Below are 23,043 nucleotides of genomic sequence, written 5' to 3' on the forward strand. Positions count from 1 at the left end.
CTGTCAGTCATTTATTTAGGACAAAGTCCACATTCTGGACAAAATATTACTACTTTCTTTTCTGATCATCCTGAATTTCCATGCTTGATTCCTAAAGCCAGTGACTCTATTAAGATTGCTCAAGTAGAAAAATAAACTGTTTACAAGTAAAAGAAACTTGTACTTCAATTAGCTCCCAGATGGGTTTCCATAGAATCACTTTACCCAAGTACTGTTTATTAGAACACTTACCTCATTCCTTGTTTGTTATGTTCTAGAGAATGCTCATATTTTTGTATAAAGATTTCAGTTAAAACAACTGCTGTATTACTCATTTATATATTGTCTGACTACCAAACATGAAATCGTTCTGACAGTTAAAAAGCCTAAACATTTCAGTGAGTCTCTTCAAAGTACCATTTCAGAATTTTATACAAATGAGTTCTTCCTGGGCTATTTGGTGAGCAATGTCAAATAATACTAAATTATTTTTGCTTTAAGTATTCACGAATTCTTGATGTGAAAATTGTATGAACTTTATAGCCTGGAATAACTTTCACAACTTTGAATTGCTAATTATTTAAATGGAATTTGTCTGGAACAGGTTGGTTTCATTATCTGAAGTTGAGACGTGCATCACAGGCTGTGAGTGGTAGGTCTTGAATTTAAAACCTCTTCCTAAATTGAAGAGTTCCTCCACTCTAATCTAAAGCACAGCAGGCATACTTTTTATCCAAATGACTTGAATCACCATGGGAAAATGTAATGAGGGTTTCCTCACATGAATTAGAGATTTGAAGTTTAGCAAACTCAGAACAAGCACTCCTTGATTTGCTAGCCTCGAGAGACAGTAGCATTCTCCACTAGTACAACTGCTCACCTAAGCAAAAACCAGATTCACAACCCACTCCTTTGAACTCATTCAATTCCTCTCTGTGCAAAAGCATTCATCCAAGAATTGTCAGAAAAAGCTTTATGCCTTTTTAAAATACAAGATTTCACAAAAAAAGGACAGTACAGAAGATAAGGAGTCCAGAACAGCAACTTGGTAACAATAAAACAAATTGCAAGGAAAAGGTAAGGACCTGCAAATGGAAGAGAGAGAAGATACCATGTTTTTTTTCCCTGAAAGTATGCTGGACAAAAGAAATAAATTACTAATACTGAAGAAGGAAAAGCTATTTACTTTGAAGAATGCTCTTTTTCAAGGTTTGCATCTTATCAACAATTAATCAAGATATCAGCTTACTTATAGCATTGCCATAGCCCACATTTATTTCTACTGAATTAAAGAGACTAGCTAAAGCAAAGTACTATTCCTAAGTGAGGGAATTAGACTTTCTCCCTGTATTTAGGGGACAGTCAATAGATTCAATAGGTCCAGATTCTAGACTGCCATTTATAGCTTACCTCATGTTCTTAGTAGTAATTGGGATCTCCAAACACTACTATTAGAAGGATTTAAGAATAAAAGCTAGAATATTCTGTGTATTTTTCCTTACTGTACAGATAAAGATTATATAAAATATAATTTGAGGAAAGCATAGTTTTCCATAATGGCTATTCTATACCGGATTTGCTAAAGCTTACTTAACTTTTTATAACGGGAAAGAAACCAGCAAAAAAACTCAGTAAGATATCATTCACTTTAAAAAGCAATCAACTTCTAATATGGAGGACTCCCACACACAAACTCATTTGAAAAGAACTTACATATTGCACTACCTCAATTATCTGAATTGTTTAAAAACAACTACCACTGATCTTTCCATGACTTTAGCTCCTTTCCATCTCATGACTACTAGTTGCAGCATTTTTCAGTTAAGGTTCAGCCCTCTTGCAAAACCTGTTGGTTTGGGAGGAAGGGGGTTGCAGACTCCCGACTTCTTCCTTCTGTTCTCCAAAGATAGCTGTACTTCTAACCCTTCCCTTTCTGTGGGCAATAAATGCACACCCTGACCAAAAGCTTGTTATTGCATAAAGATTTTCAGATTATTACAGGCAATATTGAACCAGAATTCAGCTCAGAAGGCCACGTTCCCCATCTACAACATGAAGAGTCAAGGGTGTAAGAACAATACTTTCAGAAGCCATCAAGCTGAGTAGGTGTCTCCTACATGAGTCAGTGCTGCTAGTGTAGTCAACATAGTCATGTTTGTGTAACTGCAGATAATTATGTCATTATGAGATATGTGTGCCACACTACTTAACAGTTGCTAGTGAATCAGTATGCTGACAATGCCAAGCACATATAGCCCTGATCTCCCATAATGTTTTTTTCCAACCAGTCTCTTAGAAGCAATAATTTGAGAAGTGAAAGAATATTCAAAATGAAGTCACTTTGCTATAGCCTCTAGGGGACCTAGGTTAGTTTTTCCCCTATTTAGTGATTCTATAGGACGGTGAAGTGCATATGAATGCATTGTTTCTTTTTCTGATTGAAGGAAAGCACATTCACAAGGTTTTTACCTGAACCAATATATTAATAAAAAGTAAATTTAAATATTTGTATTGTGTTACATTTTGTCTACATTTATTATTTTGTCAGCACAGAAATTTTGCTCAACATATAAAAATGGGTAAAAGCCAAGATTTTTAACTATTCAGGAGATTATGTTGTTGCCAGAATCATTGGCTGAACTAAATGGGGCAGTAGTTATTGCAATGCAAAAAAAAATTAAAAAAAACCAAATAACTCTCTTCTACTAGGGAATAATTCCCTACTGGAATTATTTTACTGGAATAATTTTCATTTTATTGCACCTAAAATATTTCTACCAACATCTACAGCTTTCTATACAACACCTTATGCAAACCATCTAGTGAGATTTACATATTTATACATAAAAAAAACCAACCCAGCTTATCATCAGGACAGTAAAATACCATGTGTGTGTACAGTAGTGAGAATACCAGAACTGTACCGAGGGAATCTCAGCAGCTCAAGCAGAAGCTTCCTGGGCTTAGGAAAAATGAAAGTGCTTGGAGATGCAAGATATTGGCTCAGACAGCTGATAAGTCAGTCCCATGTAGGTGCGCAGCAGGAGGCTGATAGGACTGGAGCAACTACTGGAAGGGCCTAAGTGTCTGAGAAACTGGAAAGTAACTTGTTACAGATGGTCCTAATGCAGCAAACTGCAGCGGAACAGGAGGGAGACCAGTGACAAAGGTGTAGCCTCACCTCCTTACAGCCGCATATCACCACAGGCATGGCATGGGCCCAACAGCTGCCCCATCAGAGAAGGCAGGGGCTCAGGCGGGTGAAAAGCCCAATTGCAATTTCTGCCCCATGCTCAGAAGCAGGCTACAGTGCAGGCAGGCTGCAGGTTAAGCAGCCTTTGGCAGCCCTGCTAAAACTGGTTCAGATTTATTCAGCTCAAATCCATTTTTCTCCTACATCAGTTTTCAGCTTTTGGCTCTTCCATCCCTAACCATCCCAATGTGCAATAAAATACTCCATTTGCACATATACCCTATTCAATTAAAAATGCAAACAGCCCCCTACATACATAATTGGTCATTTCTGTGTTCAGCTATCTGACATCAGGCACAAACAGGACAGCACTCGTACACATGTGGATCCTATAAGACATTTCTTTAAGGCTGTTCTTTCCAAAGTCACTGCAGAAACACCAGCCACCACACCGTGGAGGATAGCAAGTTCCAAACATGCCCTAACTCCTGTTCACTCTGTCAAACACCAGAAGACCAGAACACAACTGGGGAGAAGAAAAGCCCCACCAGACCTACTGCTGTGCTTATTTTTAAAGACACGAAATGGTAAGATAGGATCCTTACAAGAAAAGACCGACTAATGGGAGCTGGTGTGTTCCTACCTTATCAGCCACCAGGGCCCGCCTGAGAAGGGCGGGAAAGTGTGAGGAGCGGCACGGCCTCGCGCGGGCCGTCCTCCATTTTGGGAAGCATGGCTTCGGCGAGCCCGAGGGAAGTACCTGAAAGGGTGAAGTTCCTCCGCTTGGCGCTGGGCTGTACCGGTATTCCCAGCAGTCCTCTCGGAAAGCCGCTCTGCCGGTCGCGGTGAGAGGGAAAGCTGCCGTGCCTGCCCGAGGTGAAGAGCCATCCTCACCGCTGCTCTCGCCTGAGGGGACAGGGAGGGGCCGCTCCCGCCGGAGGACAGGGAGAGAGGTCGCTCTCGCGCCCGCTCTGTGCGCGCCCCTGAGGGGAGGGGAGGCCGGCGAGGCCGGCGGCCACTGCGGCTGTCCTGAGGAAGCGGTATGGGAAGCTCCCGCTTTCTTGTGAGTGTCCTTTTGTGTCGGCTGCCATACAGTTACTCTTTTTTTCGGGGCTGCGGTCCCTTTTTAGTGCTACTTTGGGAAAAGTTTGAAACTTCAGCCTCCTTTTTTAGGAACTCCTGGTCTAGCAGAGGACGAGGAATCGCTGAAGGTCGTCTGAGGAGGCATTCCTGTTTCTCCCCACTTAGCTGAGGAAGCACCCTCAGGAGAGGGAAGGCAAAGGATGGAGGTGGGTGCTGAGCAGGCGAAGAAGGGGACGGTTCTGAGCAGTGCCGGTGCACAGGCTGAGGGGCTGCCCATATTCAGGGAGGAAGAAAGCATCACAGGGTGGGAAGTGAGACAGGGAACCAAAGAAACCTTAGCAGATATAGTAGATATATGAATGTGGATAAGAATTGTTTAATAATTATCTAGCTTATAATGAAGTTAAAGAAGTTTCAATAGAGGTAGACATGGCCCAAGGGGATAAGAAGTGATGTTTAACGCTTGCATTGTTGAGGCTGGCTGGGACAGGAGATAGTCCCTGATAAGCAGCAGTGGCTCCAAGAACCAGCCAAGACCGACCTTGTGATTTGGACAAATGCCAAGGGACAACTGAGTCTGCACAGGGACAGAAGGTTAAGAGTTCACCGTGAAGAAGACATACAGCCTTCATCTTCACGACCACCAGACGACCACCATAAGGAGGCACTGCGCAAGCGCAGTTGAGAGGAGACTACGGAAATGACTTCCTAGAGCTAATTTTAATATGAAGCTGGGATAGGTAATGCCTATGTATAGGCGTATTGCGAAACTCTATGTATATGTAACACTTGACTGTATAAATTTAAAGTGAACTGCCAAATCAGGCGCGCATGACTTTGGTGGGACTACCCCCCGTGCTGCCCAGCGCTGAATGAACATACCTACTTTACAATCTCACCGATTGTGGAGTCTGTTTTCCGCGCGTCAGAAGGCCCTGCATGACCTTTCTCAAGAGTGTAGGGACTGGGGTCCTGTGGTACGCATACGGTGGAGAAAGTAGAAATTTCAAAAGATAAAATATGTGCTTATGGTTTATATGGAGAGAAATAAGTGGAACAAAAGAACAAAATGTAGGAACACTGATGGTTTATGACAGATATTCTAAGATGCAGTAATTCCACAAAAAGAGTTAATGTTTGTGTTTGCCACTTTGTAGACTTCAGGAAAGCGCTTAACATGTTTCATTTAAAGAGTATAAACAACTAACTAAAAGAGTATTTCAGTTATTTAACTTAAATATCAGTTTCAGTGACGTTCTTTGTCAGTGTAACTTTTTTCAAAATCAGTTTACACCTTCATACTGTATTGCCAGACTGCAATTGCCAAAGCTTTTTGTGAATGCCTACAACAGATTTTACTAAACCAAAAATGTCTCGATGGTTCTTTAATATCAGCTGCCATGTATATAACATTCATTATTGCGACAGTTCGAATAATGTGGAGATCACAAAACTGCAAAGCGGTAGAAGAGAGCAAATTGGAAACAATTACATCAGATTATTCAGGACTTTATTCAAACCACAGTAAGGGTGACTAATATGTTTTAATTTTCGATCAAGAATGGGCTAGCTTGATCTCTTTAATAGTTTTAATGATCTAGAAAAGTCTGTAATTTAAACCATTTAGATTTACTTGAGCGTGTTACCATTCAACAGCAGAGAAATTATGCTAACAGGATTATTGTTATATTAGAAGTGGTGCTAATTTGAGGCTTCTAAGAATACAGATGTACAGCTCAAATGTTGCTTTCTCATTAGCCGTGCAGTAGCATATGACATGAAGTAGGTATTTTGTCATTATTAGAAAAAAAAACGGCTTGAGTTAACAACAGATTCCACATCTTTTCATTAGGGGAGGGGATATACTTGTCAGCAAAACAAAGTGGCTCATAGGAAAACATGAGTGAATAAAAGTAATAAGGGAAAGTTGTTGCCCATGGAAGAAAAAGGGGAAAAATGTGACTCTCAGCTGTATTGTTATTTGCTGGAAACAAAAATGATAATACTACCTCCTATATAAAAAAGCCTGATTTTAATGGGTTACCTCCACTAGTGCAGAAATAATGCAGGCAAACTCTTTGTCATCTCAGGGATGAATTGATTGATTTCCAACTCCAAAAAATAATGTGGTTGTGTTTCAAGGAATAAGAAAGAAATTGCAGCTATTAGGTCTAGAGTGAAAAAGGACTGGGAGATCTGCTGCAGAAACCAGTAACTCAAAGTGGCATGACGACATTTGTTTACTGATACCTGGAAAATAGCTTATTCTTTCTGGTGTCATTTTAAAAAAGTATTTTGCTTTGCGGCGAATATTTTAGTGTCAGGAAATGAGCCACAAAGTCATGTTCATTTTGTGTTCATCAGTATTCTAGCAGAACCTTTCATAAATCTGTTTTGATTTATAAAGCAATAGAACAGTTTGAGAAATGTGCATGCACTAAATATTTTCACAAAATTGTAACCAAGCTAAGCAGATTTCACATTAGTTCTGTTTCAGGCTACTGATACTCTAATGTTTATCCTTGAATAAGCAACCTATTTTAATGAACTCTCACCACACCAGTATTAGCATTGTTTTTCAAGAATGAGTTGAAGGGTGTGCTGGTGTAGCCACTACATCCTGTCCTCATGTGTCCTGTCACTGGGCAAGCATGCATGAGAATTAGGGTTTCCATAGAATTGACTTGGAGTCTCAGTTTTTAACACTTTAAAGTGTTACTCTTAACACTGAATAGCTAGGTTATCTTCAAGGAAATAAATAAAGGAAAAGAAGATACAAGTATCCTTTATTCATGGATGAGGTTTCTATTTAATTTTCATTAAGATCTTGGTACTCTTTCCTTTATAAAAATTTTTTCATATGCACAAATGCCATTTGGAATACTTGGTAACTAGAAAAAGGACACTATAATTAATGTTTCTTATTCTAATTTAGCCATGGATAGTTTTTAATTGTTCTACAATAAGATGCATTGAGAAAATATGTAATATAATTTAAAAGTACAAAACTGCTTTTGAACTTCTGAAAAAGTGGAAGCATGCTTTTATTTTGTATTTAAGACTGATTTTTCTGTATGAGCACAGTGAAAATCTGGATAAATGTAACTTTTGTCATTTTGAAAGCAAATAAGTAATGGAGTACACTTTGAAAACACTTGATGCATCTGCTGTGCTAAATGATATATTTTTACTGTATGGCCACAGCTGTGTTAACTTGTGTTTCTTGATGACTCTTCATTTTGGTAGGATGCTGCTGGCCATTAATCCTTCAGCTGCAGTTTTTGATTTCTATTGCTTTTCCCTCAGGCAGAATTAGTATTCTGGTGGACATTTGAGGATATCACTTATTTTTTTGTGGAAATTCAGATATGAATTTCCTTAACTGAGGAGACTGTTGAGATAAAATTATTAGTATCCTGTGTGAACTATGTGATCTTCCAAAACCCTCCCTTAGCTGTCAGCTTCCCTGGATGTAAAGTACATTTTGATAGGGAAGCTCTTGCTCACGGTACTGCACTGTTGTTTTCTTTGTTATTTTTGATTCTAAGAATCAAAGCTGTGTCTCTGTTACTCATGAGATGTTATGTTTAAATATGAAAAATGAGGACAAACAGAAAACAAGAGATGAAATACACTTTTCCACCTTTATTTTCATATCAGATCTCTTTTTAAATTGGTATTGCAAGACTGTTCTTTTTTCCTTTTGCTGCCATTTTGGATAAATTACCTAGCAGTTGCTGCACAGACATAAATCAGTTCATCATAATAATCTGAGCTCTTTCATGTATTTTAGCAAGCTAATTGCTGTTCCTGGATAGTCTTGAAAGAAAAAGAATATACTTTTCAGGTTATTCTAGGAAGGTTATTTTTATTATTTAATTCAGTACAGTCATTCTTTCATATTTGTTGTCTGGACATCTTGAACATGATAGTTTCTCCAGACTTTGTCAGTAGTATACTTAATGACCTTTAAGCTTTGTTGAAGTGTTAGTCTAAATAGATGTCACCTGTTAGCCTCCATTCAGAGTCATTCAGGTGCTGGAATTGATTATTTCACTTGTGAATATTGATGGCTTTCTCCCTGACAGTTGTGATGGGTAAGGTCTCCTTCACTTAAATAGTTTGACTAAAATTCTTTTACTATCTTACTGGTAAATATGAGAGAACTATGCTTTAATCTACAAATTCTTCATATTTTCTATACAGTAAAATATACAACCCTTCACCTCCAAAATTACTGCAGTTAAACTACAGATTACTTCAAAGCTGTTGCACTTACAGATAGCATATGCTTGTTATCCTTGAGGTTATAAGGCCAGCTTGCACCTAGGAGCTCATTTTAGATTAATTTACTCAAAATGTTTTGTTGTTTCCTTGCTATGGGGCTTACAAATCTTGTGAGTTTTCATTGAGGATCTCTTTGTTTTGATGTATGTTTCTGTTTCTAGAATAGTTAAAATAATACAAATATTTATTCAGTTTTAATGTTGCTGCTAGGGTGAAATAAAACAGTGCTTGGCATACCTTTTTATTATTGTTACTCTGTTCTGAAATGATCTTTCAAGTGGGTGCAGTTTTCGGTTTAACACAAGTCCTGCTGTGTCCTCCAGTTTAACCTAGGAAATTTATGAGAAGTGAGAAATAATAAAGGCCTTTGCAAAGTCGTTTGTACTGGGATCTGTACTGGTAGCAGCACCCTTGTCTTGTGATCCAGCTAATCTATGTCAGCCTATTGCTCAAAAGTGACCCAGTGCTGTTGATCTTGCTATTGAATTCAGCCTGTTTCAGAATCTTCAGAGACATTTTCCTTTCTGAAAAAATCCTGTTTTACTACTTATGTTTAGTGTTTAAAGAAGAAAAATCAATGAAAATTTAGTAACTTCGCATGTTATCTTGTATAGCTAAGACTCAGAAATGTCATCTGCAGGAGAAGGCTTATTTTGTTCATCTCTTGGTAAAGATGAGTGTTACTATTCTCTGTATATGAGACACTGTGACAACACATTAAAATAATGCAATACATTCAGTACCAAGTGGATTTCTGGTCCAAGTTCATTAATGTATAGATCATTTTAAAAGTATATAGTGTTTAGGATATGTGGTAGTACCTAAGTAAAAAAAAAAAATATTTCAGACATAGCTATGTTTTAGCAAATTTATTTCCCAGAAGAGCTTTTTGTTTACAAGGATAACTGGTTTGTGTGTGCTTGCATGTATGCGTAGCTAAATAATACAGTGCAACAGTTTTGCTTGCGTAACTATACAGTCTTACCATGTTATATTTTGATCTCGTATGATGCATGATATCCTCAAATCTGAAATTTTTATCTCTGGTAGTCACTGTATGAATATACTGCATCACTATAAATTTATTATACCAATTGTTATCTCTCATATTGGGGAAAATTATTTTTATGGAAGGCAGAAAATGTTTTTAACACTTGTACTAATCTTTTCATTTAGAATGACCTTTAACTTGTATGGTTGGTTTACATCTGTTATACATTTCTTGATTCCTGCAGGGTGATGAGTAGTCCCACTTGATCTCAATGGTGCGTCAAGAATGGCTAACATCTGCTCAGCATGAATGTGGTACAAAGATCACAAGTGACTGTAAAACTGCAGTTACTTTTTATGCATTTATCAGAAATAGTTTAAAACTGTAGAATATGCTAATACAAGATGAATTCTTGTGACTTTGGAGTTCTGTTGGAGAAGCTAGTTTCCTCTATGGCTTACCAACAATATTGGGAAATGCTATTTGGCCTTTGCAAAAGAAAAAGGTTTTAGACTCTGTAATCCCAAATTACGTTAAGATGTGAACCTTTTGGCTCCAGTAAAGCTTGTTTTACAGCAAGTTTGTCAAAGGAGATTTTTATTTTGCAAAATAAAATCTGGGCATCCTGTTTTGCCATGGGATCTGGGAGTAGTTATTCAAACAATTACCCTGTTGATAAACAATTTTCTGTCTCATGGTTGAGCTGTCTTTAGGTAATGGGGACTGTGGGATTCCATTCTTTCAGGCTCCCTGTTGCGGTTCAGGGAAATCCAAAGATGCTGTCTGATGTGGTTTTTTGCATAGAAATTTTATTTAGTGAATGAATGCCCTGACTCTTTACCTGTCTGAAGTAGTAAGCTTGCTTTTCAAATTTATTATAACTTATGCCGATCTCATATTTAACAATTTGATCAATAAATTCATGCAGCGTTTCATGTAAACAAGATGACCTCATTATTCAATAACTCCCCCCCCCATTTTGACAAATGAAAGGCATATTTAACTTGCTTTCCTATTTACATAGGCATATTCTTTTCTACCCTTTTTTTCCAGCTTCAGGCATTCAACAGCTGAAACAGACACTTAGAACTGTATAACCAAGGACTGGGCCTACAGTTTCTAGCCTCACCTGGTTTTTTCCTGCTTTATTCTTCTCACTTTTATGCAAACAATCCTGTCAAATAACTTCAACCCTGATCCAAGTTCTATTTATTAACTCACTTTAATCAATGTGATGGAACAATGCAAACAAATCAGGGAAACCATGAGGATAGGTTCAGTCTTTTTTTTTTTAAATATCTGAATGCTTTTTCTGCCTAAACATTTAATGGGTATTACATAAACCTGAGGATCTTCTGATTTTTTTTTCAAGTTTTTCATTTGTCCTCCAAATAAGTGTCTAACTAATATTTCACAAATAGGTAAGTACAGTGGACTACTGCACCTTGGCCAAAACTTACTGCTTTCTTCAGTGGACGTAATCAAGCTGCATGTAAAATGTCAGTTCTTCATGGAAAAAAAGAAAAGATCATTGTAATCAGATTTCTTAAAATTCCTTTAACAATGTTTACCTTGCAGAATTCTAAGGACAATGCTCAGTTCTCAACAGTGAGTGGGGTACCCAGCACTGCTGGTACCAGATAACAAGGTGAAATAAGTGCATTAGATGCACAGTAGGCATGGAGTCCTAGCTAACTGCATGAAATCAGAATTTAAAACTGTTATTTGTGCAGAAGGCTATTTTGGATACTGTGAATAGAAAAACAATTCATTGAAAAGCAAATCTTACTGTCACATGAACAACTACTGATTGATAGAATTTCAAGTACAGTTCAGAGAGTAAGGACTCCAAACTGAGATTGTTTTCAGTCTCTCTTGAATCCTGTGATGCAGCTTGAGTCTTCACATGGTGGGTAATCTGATAAACTCTGAAAACTGTAGTATCTAGGGTAGATAGAATGAATTGAAAGCATCAACCTTAATTATGAATTTCTTGCTTTTGTGAATGTAATTTTTGTAGTTTAATGTGATCACTGCTACTCTTACATCTGTAAAGATAACTATAGATTAGATAGAGATGTAAGTACTGAGGAAAAGGGCATTTAACACAATTTATAACTGTCTTATTCAAGTACTTTTTTTGAAGGCATTCTGTCAGAACTGCTAGAAAGCGGAACAAAGAATGCATCTGAGCTGAATTGATGTAGTATGCATGTTGATTACAATTAGAAAACTTTGTGGCTACCATGTATTAATTGGAACTTCTGCTGAAAATGATTTAATGTGAACCATTTTTGTCAGTAACGGTATACTTCAATTCTGTTGAGCTGTTTCCTTGATGTACGAAGATTGGAATCCTTACTATTTTAGCCATACGGAACACATTATCCTGAGAGGATAAAGTGCTTTTGGTATGTTTTGTATTATTTTTTTGTGAGTTGTTTTTGTTGGAGGTTTGTTGGGGTTTTTTTGGTGGAAGTAGACCACCTAATCATTTTGTTGCAACTACTTTTTCATTTACAGCCTTTACTGTTGGAGAATTTGCACAGGTAGTTAATGGAATAGCGTATTTAATGCCTGGCAGTAAAGCTGAAGTCTAAATTGTCAAAGATGAAGCTTTTAATGTCAGGGTGACTGCCAAAACAGGATTACTGAGAAGCTGAATGGGTTGGCTTGGTGTCCAAAACAAGCTTCTACAAACTCAGCTATGGCATCTGAGGTATAATTTGTGCCTAACATAACTGTGCTGACAAAAGCTACTTGCTTTACACTTGTACTAACAAAAATAGGGTTGTGATGATGTTGCTAATTACAGCTCTCTTATAATCTCTCATCTTGATCTGTATGATGATCATTTATCACAGATATAATGTGAGCAAGGCCCAAGAATTTGAATACCAGAAACCATATTATTAACTACCTTATGTTAATAGCTTTGAAATATGTTTTGGGGTTTTTTTGATACTGAGGTATGTGTGGTTTAGGTATTCCTACTGTTCTATGTGTAGTAATACTACTGCAGTAATAAAAAGGAGAGAAAAAAATTGCAGATGGGACCAGATTGGCTCTATTTTGGCTTGATATTGATCATTAATAGTGATGCAAGTTCTGTGTAACTCTTGCGATGCTCTGTGTAAAGCCATTACACAATGGTTACCATTCTGTCTTCAGCTTTCATTAGAATTAATTTTTAAAGATAATTTTAAATAATTGTAAGTACATTATCAGAGGGAACTTGGGAGTCCAACAAAATGTTACCATTCTAACTCAGCAATAGTCAAATTAGAATCTTGGCTATGTAAATTGCAGGTGTAGTAGTATTCTGGCTCCTTTTACTTGAAGTGTTGGGGAAGATAAGATCCTGGTTCTTGCCTTAACTGTTATGCCTAAGCCTTAGGGTTTCCACGTTGTGGAGGAGACGTATAATTTATTATTGTTTATTATCTATATCCTCTCACCTCCATGACAGTGATGTAGTGAGGATGATCAGGTAATTTCAAAAGGAGGTCTAGTTTTCTAGAACACAGTTCTTGCCTCCTAGAATGACTCTCTGCTGCTATGGTCATCAAGCATACTTCAAACAGGTCTAAGGCAGTTTCAGATTATACCTCCAAAGCGATCTTGTGAGAGATTCATTTTCCCATGGTATCTCTTCTGAACTCTACTCAAGTCATCCCTGATCATGAAAATTATTCAGAACCTTGGAGCTTGTCAGCACAGATAATTTTGAGTCCACTAAACCTGAATATGAAATGCAATGTCCTAGTTACTCTGCCAGCTATCTTTGCCACACGCTTTCTGTCTGCAGCAAGGAATCTTGGAAGTAAGCATTCTTGGGTGTGCTAGGAGAATGTATGTGGGGCTGGTACCAAGTGGCTTGTGTGCTGCCAAGGCATGCAATAGCTCACAGCACTGACTGTTCCATGTTAGACAAATCCTGAGTAAATAAAAAAGTCATCAATAAAATGTCTTGACTCACATTTGACATTAACCTCACTAAAATATTGTATTTTATAGAAGAATACACTGTTCCTTAAAAAGAAAAAAGAAGGGGGGGGGAGAGGGGAAATAGGCCTTTTTGTGGCTTTAATAGTCATAATGTTTTTGTTTTCCATCCCATTAGATATTCTAATGTGGCTAGAAATGCAGTTGGAAAAAATTGCCCCCAAACTATATACAAAACAGGCAAGACCTACTTACAACATGTGCTCAAATAAAAATGACAAAATATACACAGTCTTTTAAGAGTTTTATAAAATAATTTGCTTCTAATATGTATAATTATTAACAAATAGTACATAAGCCTTAAGTCTTTGAGAAATAGTTTTCCAAGCATGACTCCAGGAAAAAATTTTAATATGAAGATGATACCTAATAGAACTATCAATTCCAATGATAAATGATAATTTAAAACACAACTCCTTGTGCATTTAATATGCAGAAGAACATTTATTCTTTTTGATTAAAAGATCAGATCTAAACAAGCAATTCCTAGTATAGTTATCTGTTTCCTTTAAGCAAATTTCGATATATGTATAAATGCTCCAGAACTTGTATACAGCTACACTGCAGATGAAAGGCTTTTTCAGGGGGGAAATATGTTTGCTTTTTAAAGTTGCTCTTCCTACAATATTAAGTAAGCTTGACTATGATTGCTTTAGATTAATGGTGGTGTTTAGTTTATATTCATTACAGTATAAAACCAATAAAGGTTATCCAGTGGTTGAGGATGCTATATGAGTTTGAGTCAGTTTCCTAGTTCAGTCTTGTCATAGCTCTCTTATTTTTTGTTGTTCCAGGTGTGGTTTTTAGGTCTGTTAAATACTCTAACTGCGTTTACTTGCATAACATATAACTTTAGCCTACAACATGTTTTTGAAGAAGACGCTTGAAAGCTGTCTCTCAAATTTACATGATGGCACTGCTTTTGCATGGCTAGATATAGCATAGGACAAGAGAACTAAAAAATGTGTTTGTTTTCTGAACTATAGAAATGTTAGAAACTGAACAACCAGACTATGCCTCACTGTGTTCTGAATTACCTATTTCACTGCAACATCCATTTACAATACAGTACCAAGAAGAAGTAAGTGCCAGATCTTGTTTCTACTGAGATTGGCAGGTCAATCTACCACTGACCTTAGGTGACAATTTACTGGTTTTTAACCTACTATTTATAATTAGATTAAAATTATGAGGATTTGAGAACCTGATGAGCATTCTGAACAGTGAAAACTAATGGTAGGCTAAACACATTTTTAGAAATAATACATAAGGTTTTGAGAAAAAAACACAGTCAAAATATCTTGAGTCATTCCAGGCTGTGTCAACATATCCTTTAAATCTGCATTGGAGTGGAATCAAGTCATAGATTGCATCAACAACCTGGAAACTTAGGGAACAATTTGAATTGATGTCTCCAATTGATAGTGCATGACACATCAAAAATATTAAGAAAAAGATCTTGATCTTGAGGATATGAAAGACTGGCAGCAGTGAGGAGATAAGGTTTGTATATAATAACTAGACTGTAGTTTGACACCTGCTACAAGAGTATAAAATCAGAGAATGAATGAAAAGCAATTTTTCAGATTAAGATAATTTGACAGAACAGTTGGGAAAAGTGGATCTGTTAGATGTTAATATATAAACTCCGAGTAGTAGGCCACTCTCAGTGCAAAACACTTTCTACTTCTGAAATGGGTTTGTTAAAGGTGAATAAGCCTAGAGATTAAGTGCTGTTAAATTGCTGACACTTTACTGATACATTTTTAATTTTAGCCCAAGTTAAACAGTACTTCTGTTGGTATCATCAGGTTTTTACTGAACTGAGTTGACTTTGAAAATCTTGCTACTTTATAATCACACTTTAAAGTAGCTGCACTGTAGCATATTGTGATGGAAACAAACTTAGTGTTGGTTCTTTTGCCATTAAGACTTTACTAGGCTTGTTGGTAAAGAAACTATGTTGTTCAGCTGTTGAAGCATCCTCAGGTTAGTAGAGCTCATATAAGAATTAACCTGCACATTGCTCTTAACTGTGCAGTAGGACAGATTGACAGTATAAGGAAGGATCAGGGAGATAATATTGAAGCCTAAATAAATCTTGTATGGAAGGGATGTATCACAAATTTTGCAGTTGTTCTTGTTTGGAGAAAAGTAAGGGGTTTCATTCCTGGATTTGGGTGAATTTGTATTTCCCATGTCTATATAGGACCAAATATATGACTGCATGCTAGTTAAAGGTATTGACCCTTTTTTCTTAGCAAATTCATGTAACTAACACTAAGATTTAAAGTTTGCAATAATATTTTTTTAAAATAATACATCTTATAAATAATTGTGTACATTTTTAGACTGGTTTTGTTACTGTTTTCCTGGAATATTTGCTACTTATTTTACGATGTGCCTGGCTATTCTGTCTTTTTTTATTCTCTGTACAGATTGCCAAACTTGCCTAAATATGAACACTGCTAGAGAAATCATTTAAGGGGAGGCAGTACCTCAAAGTAAAAGAGACTGAAGATATAACTCTTACAAATTTTTAGACTTTTAACATGTTTTCCTGTTATCCTCTAAGGTTTGCCATGTAGGTGGGAACCTTCCTTTGAAGTACTTGTGTTCCTTTGTGACTGAGAGAATTGAACCAGATTTCTTAGTTGTCTAGCTAACATAATAGGAATTGGTGAAAAGAAAATTGAATGCCAAGTGCCATAGTCGTATATGTGTAGGTAAGTAGGAATGGTCGAGTGGACTGTTCTTTGTACAATTAATTTCACTCAATGAAGGGAGAGTTCAGTTGTTCTCTTGTGTATACTGTGATCCAAGCATAAAAGCCCATGGTTTTGTCAATGACTGTTCCAAATAACAGGGGTGTTTTTTTTTAAATTATGATGCATTAAGCAGAGTTGAACAGAAGGGCTGTTAGACTGAGCCAGTGTGTTCAAAGCGTATTTTTTCCCCACTTTCTCATCTAGGCCTCTGTGTCTTTAAAGAGATATTAGGTATTTATTATTGGAGAATCTAACTCTAAACTCAGCCTGTCACCAAGAGGCTTTGACAATGAAGTCAACTTTGACAATGAAATCTTAGTTGAATCTTCCCCATTTTTTCCTCTCCTTGAGTCCTCTGTACCATCTACTCTCACATACACAGTTAATATAGGCAAAAATGTAACAGCAGAAAATGTTCTTCCTCCAAATTGCTGCTCCTTTGTAGCACTGAACAGACATGAACTTTTGTGGTAAGAGGTTCTTGAACTGGAAGCTGGTAGTTTATAGAAAGGCCAGAAGCAATAGTGTGGCAAAAAAAGATAAGCATTTGGGTGCATATGAGAGAGTGAGTCTAAAAATATGGAAGATAAGTTGGTAAGACTAGAAGAGAAAATAACAGAGAGGGGAAGAAAACCTTTAGAGCTATTTAATGAGAAAATACTTGGAATAAAGACTACAATAGGAAAAAGTTGTATGAGTAGCTGTGTTCTAAACCCATAATTGCACTGCTTAGCTGGGGAGGGAAGGAGATGAACTGAATTCATTGTCTTAATGATAAACTTAGCAGATGGGCAACATGAATACATAATAAATTGTGCTTCATTTCTTACATATACAGCAGTTTCATGAAATATAACAATGTTCTGTATTTTCTCCATCTGTTTCTACAAAAATAAATTTATTTCTTCTGTTTTCCTCACTCCTCCTTCAAAACATTATTTGATTTGGATATCATCTAAACTTGAAGGAAATGGTCCTTTACATAAGAGGTCTCAATCAAAGCCTTGTCTTCAAAGGAAAGATGTGCCAGTATGGAATTCTACCCCAAAAGTTGATACAGATACAGTTGCAGAATTTTGAGTTGTCAAAACATAGTGTATAATTTGTTAACACATTTGGATTTGGCTGGTTTGAGTTTCTTCTAGAAGAGTAAGCTTTGGTGTCATAGGTGATCATTCTCAAATACAACGTGTTTTCTAAAGCACGCACAGCAGGATTTATAGTTTTAGTCACACAACTAAATTTTTTATGTAATTGATGAGTCATTTGTAGGAGCACACCTGGTATCTGACAGATGTTCATAAAAATAAAGTTTTCCTTTGTTCTATATTTATATATTGAAGTATAGCAGTATCTATCTGTGTTTAGTGATGCTGTAATTATGAGAAGTTGTAGGCTAAAGTTATATGTTATCTGTGAGTGTTTAAAAAAAAAAGGTATATAATTTATCTTGAGGTCATACTTGGTTTCCTTTCACATCCATCTCTTTATAGAACTCTTTATTTAGCCCATCCTTCCACACTAATTTGGTATCAAAAAAACCCCTGGTTCAGACCTTAGGTGCATTGATTGTATTATTATGTGTAATTAGTATTCTGCTGCTGCACTTTTTGTTTAATTACAACCATACCTGGAGGCATGTTCAGAGTTGGGTTTGTTCTTTGATTGTTATTTCTAGCATGGTTTTTGCTAAAAGTCACTGGAAATGTCCAGAAAATCTTTTGTAAGCAGCTCACAATGAGGACAGGCTAGGTGACATTTATGCAAATGATGTATGAAATTCAAGTAGCTGACTGCATGAGTTATCATACCGAACCCTAGTTGTGGTCCTAATCCCAATTTTCTGCAGTGGCAAACATTGGGTTCACCAGCAGTGAAAGGTGCAGAAGCCATTCACTCAAGATGTGTGAGAGAATCCTTGTCAGGGTTATATGAAAGACTTGTGAAAGCAAGTTATACAGTTTCTTAAAAGTTTTAAAAATTAATTATGATCTTAATTGTAAAGGGTTGTTAACCTAAAGAAAAAAGTGTTGTTAAAGAAGTTATATTTCTCAGAATTTTGCAAATGTATCACTCTAATTATGCCTGGAAGAACCGGAAAATTTTGTAAAATATGGATGAAGTTTAGCCATGCAGATAACTTCATTAAATGCAAAACCTTTTACAGTAGCTGTTAGCATTTATATAAGTGCTCTATATTCTGTCCTAGCAGATCTAGATTTTTTGCATCAGCTTCATACTGTGTATCCAAAAAAAAGACTTCTGGTTGTTCTATGAGTCATGAATGTATATTGAAGTTTTATGGATATGACTGCATTATGTTATAATGGAAGATATGTTCCATAACTACTGTGGTGGTCTTCCTCCCCCCTTTTTTTTTCCAATATAACAATTTAAGACGAAATCTAGAAACAGATGCTTGCTTCTGATGCTCTGCAATAAAATGCAGCTCTGTTTCAGATATACTCCCATCTGTGAAGAGTTAAGCACCTGAAAGTTCAGAGTTCCTGTGAGGTTTTTTTATCCATATGGGGGACTGTTAGGCTGTAGGTATTGGGAAAGATCTCTCAACAATACTGGTTTCTGGAGAAAATGACCATAAAGGACAGGTTCAGAAATATCTTATTTTGTACCTAAGTGAAGTTATATTGGATGTTGTTATAATGAAAGGTTTTATGATTATATAAACAGCACTGGTATTTAAAAAAAAAAAAAAAAGAAAAGAAAAAGAAAAGAAAAAAGGCATTAGTAAAACTTGCTGCTTTTCACAGGTAAGTTGTATAGATACTGGTCTTATTTTCTTGCTATAGTTTATAAATCTAGAACTAATTTTATTTTTTTTTAAATTTATTGTGAACAAGAGTAATACAACCCAGTAATCCAAAAAGCATCTTGTGCAAAACATGTATTAAGAACTATACTGTGCTGTCTAAAAGTGATTCTGAATGGGTTTTGTGCTTACCTACATCTAACTTTTAATAAAGAGTCCTTAATACTCTATATTCAGCCTTGCAATTTAAGAGGCTTGAGAAAATATATACAAAGGAACAAAGACATTGTATTGAATGGAGTGTTATCCTTTGTTGCTATGCTAATGAAAAATAAGTCTTACTGAAATTTTAGTTGCCTGTGTCCTTTTTATTTTAGAGTGTTAATTCATCTTTAAGTTGAATGTTTCTATCCCTGTGAACCATTTATCTTTTTAGAAGACATTGAAAACTGCTTATAACCATATGCATTAGACCATATGCAAAATATTTAAATTCTCATCAAGTACAATGCATTATAGCCTTTGACAACGTGACTTTTTCAAGTGAACTTACGTAATATTTCTGTTCTAGACACATAGTTCCTATGGCCCATCTTGTTGCATAAGGGTCTTTAGTTCTCTATTTAGGTATACAGTACCCCTATATGGAAAGAAATACCATCATCTCCATTTTACAGAGAGAAAAGCAGGTAAATAATTTTTCCAAGGTTATTCAAGGATGCTTTCACAAGTTTTAGAATTGTGCTCTTGCTACTAGGTTACTTTTCTGATTATTGAAACGTACCAGAGTGAGATTGCTCAAGTTACATGAAGCATTTTGAACCTGAGATTCAGTAGCATCTCTCAACTGAGAAAAATACCGTAACTTTTGTCAAAATCAATATTGTAGTTGTAGCTGCTTTAACATTTGGACCATATTTCTACAAATGTGTCTATAAAGTGAGGCCCATTAATACACTAAGATGTACTAATGATTTCAGTAGGACTTGTCAACTGCTAATTAGACTTCTGAGCTGGTTCACCTCAGGCTACCTAACACAGGCTAAGAAAGCTTCTAGGTTCTCCATGCTTGGTGTAGGCTATATAGCAGGAATCTTGCAGACAATCAGGGAGCTTAATCTATGAATGATCAAGGTGCCCTTGTGGTTTCACTGCTGTATGCCGTTTAATAGCACAGTTCAGATGTGTACCAAAATGATTTCTCAGGTAGAAGTCAAAACTGTATGATGAGGGAAATGGAAGATCATGAGAGCAGTAAGAAGCACAGTAGTAACAGATACTGTGCTTGTAAAAGAAGCAAGTTAAAATCTTTCAGTAACACTCTTCCCTCCACTTGCAGTATAAAACCTACCTCCCTAAACTATATTTTTTCCTGTGTTTTTAAGTGCAGTGACCCCAAATGGCTAATTGCCTAGCGCTTGTCATTACTTAGAAAAGATTTTTGTCATTGCTTTGTTATTCCTCCAAAAGAAGTGCAAGGTGCACTGAGAGATCTGGTGTTCAGATTCACACATTCCTTACCTTGTCTCCTGCAAGTATATACAGCTGCTTCCCTCCCTTTTCAGATTCCCTTTACTGTGTACTGCTGATTGCAAAGGACAGATTTAACTGCCAGAGTCATATTGCAACATGTATAACTTCAGTGACAGATTCAACCATCTTTTTACTGCAAGTTTAACTTATATGGATTTCATTTATAGGAATCTAGTCCAAAAAACTGCCTTTTGGATAGAAAAAAGCATTGAAAGGTCAATTGACAAAAACTTCCTGTCCAAAATATTGAAGATTAAAAGTATTTAAACTTGGAAAGAAATTGAGATATATTAAGAACATATTTTGTAACAGAAAAACATATTTTTTCCCTGAATTAAATGAAAATTTGCCTGTTGTCTTTCTCCAGTTCTTCTATTGAATTAACTTCAGTGAATTTGTAATGAGGTCAGAGGTTTGGCTGGTGTTTTATTAAGCACAGTACACGGCCCTGCCTCGTGGAATTCAAGAATTGTAAAAATTTCATATGGTAAGTCTATTAAATGTTTTAGTTCTATTTTAATAATAAGGCTATAAGGAACCCAGAACTAAATCAGACTTCACATTTTGATTAATTGTGTGGCCAATCAAAGGAGAAGGTGAAAAATGACCTTCACTGATGTGATGGGTTGACCCTGGCTGGATGCCAGGTGCCCACCAAAGCCGTTCTATCACTCCCCCATCCTCAGCTGGACAGGGGAGAGAAAAATATAACAAAAAGCTTGCGGGTCGAGATAAGGACAGGAGAGATCATTCACTAATTACCATCACAGGCAAAACAGACTCAGCTTAGGGAAAATTAGCTCAATTTATTACAAATCAGCCAGAGTAAGGTAAATGAGAAATAAAACGAAATCTCAGAACACCTTCCCTCCACCCCTCCCTTCTTCCCGGGCACAACTTCACTCCCGGATTTCTCCACCAAGCCCCCCCCAGCGGCACAAGGGGGACAGGGATGGGGTTTACGGTCATCACATGTTATTTTCTGCCGCTTCACCTCCTCAGGGGGAGGGCTCATCACACTCTTCCCCTGCTCCAGCGTGGGGTCCCACCCACGGGAGACAGTCCTCCACGAACTTTCTCCAACGTGGGCCATTCCCACGGGCTGCAGTTCTTCACAAACTGCTCCAGCATGGGTCCTTTCCATGGTGTGCAGTCCTTCAGGAGCACACTGCTCCAGCGTGGGTCCCCCACGGGGTCACAAGTCCTGCCAGAAAACCTGCTCCATGGGCTCCTCTCTCCACAGATCCGCAGGTCCTGCCAGGAGCCTGCTCCAGCGCGGGCTTCCCACGGGGTCACAGCCTCCTTCGGGAACCCACCTGCTCCGGCGTGGGGTCCTCCATGGGCTGCAGGTGGATATCTGCCCCACCGTGGACCTCCCTGGACTGCAGGGGGACAGCCTGCCTCACCAGGGTCTTCACCACGGGCTGCAGGGGAATCTTCGCTCCGGCGCCTGGAGCATCTCCTCCCCCTCCTTCTGCACTGACCTTGGTGTCCGCAGGCTTGTTTCTCTTACATGTTCTCACTCCTCTCTCCGGTGGCTGTTTTCTCCGCATCCCAACTTTTTTTCCTTCTTAAAAATGTTATCACAGAGGCGTTACCACTATCACTGATTGGCTCGGCCTTGGCCGGCGGCGGGTCCGTCTTAGAGCCGGCTGGTATGGGTTCGCTCTCTCTCGAACACAGGGGAAGCTTCCAGCAGCTTCTTACAGGAGCCACCCCTGTAACCCCCCCCCGCTACCAAAACCTTGCCACATAAAACCAGTACAACTGAGCATACTTTGCTTCCACTGTGGGAAAGAGAGGAATCAAATGATGATATATTTTTTTCCCCTCTAAGTGGAAAGAAGAACATTCATGCAGAGAAGAGGGTTTTTGTTGCTTCTGAGAAGTGATTGTGCCTTCTTGTAGAGATACACTTTAGATTGGAATGTCTTATGCTAGACAAGAGGCTTTTTGTTCCATATTGAACAGTTTTATAGAGGATGAGGATTGCCTAACAACTAGGCAACTAGTTTGGTAGCTTTCCCTAAGTACCCAAAAATGATCCTTGTGTCTTCATTGCTTGTGTCGAGAAGGAAGAGGGGAAGGAAGAAGGAGGGGGAAGAACAGAACTGTTACATTTGTATTTGGTTAATTTTTATTTTTGTCATTGATCTTGAAAGTAAACAGCCCCCAAGATACTGTGGGGGCACGGTACACCCTGTATTCCAATATGATCTATTCCAGTGGATATTTTAAATAGTGCAAGATAGCCCAGATTTTTTGTGGTGGTGTGTTTAGTTTGTTTTTTTTTTATTAAAAAACAATACTGTCCTGGTTTCAGCTGGGATAGAGTTAATTGTCTTCCTAGTAGCTGGTACAGTGCTATGTTTCTGAGTTAGGTATGAGAAGAATGTTGATAACACTGATGTTTTCAGTTGTTGCTAAGTAGTGT

General features: G+C 37.4%; 1 long non-coding RNA gene across 2 annotated transcripts in view; it reads left to right on the plus strand.

The window, feature by feature from the left end:
* Window positions 1–3,932: 3,932 nt before the first annotated feature.
* Window positions 3,933–23,043, plus strand: part of LOC138687259 (uncharacterized) — an 83,529-nt gene continuing 64,418 nt past the window's right edge. For both annotated transcript variants that reach the window (XR_011326521.1, XR_011326522.1), the window contains exons 1-2: window positions 3,933–4,235; window positions 4,346–4,461. This is a non-coding gene — a long non-coding RNA (uncharacterized lncRNA). The remainder of the gene's footprint in view (window positions 4,236–4,345; window positions 4,462–23,043) is intronic.

Source organism: Haliaeetus albicilla, chromosome 10 (assembly GCF_947461875.1).
Source record: "Haliaeetus albicilla chromosome 10, bHalAlb1.1, whole genome shotgun sequence".
Taxonomy (NCBI): domain Eukaryota; kingdom Metazoa; phylum Chordata; class Aves; order Accipitriformes; family Accipitridae; genus Haliaeetus; species Haliaeetus albicilla.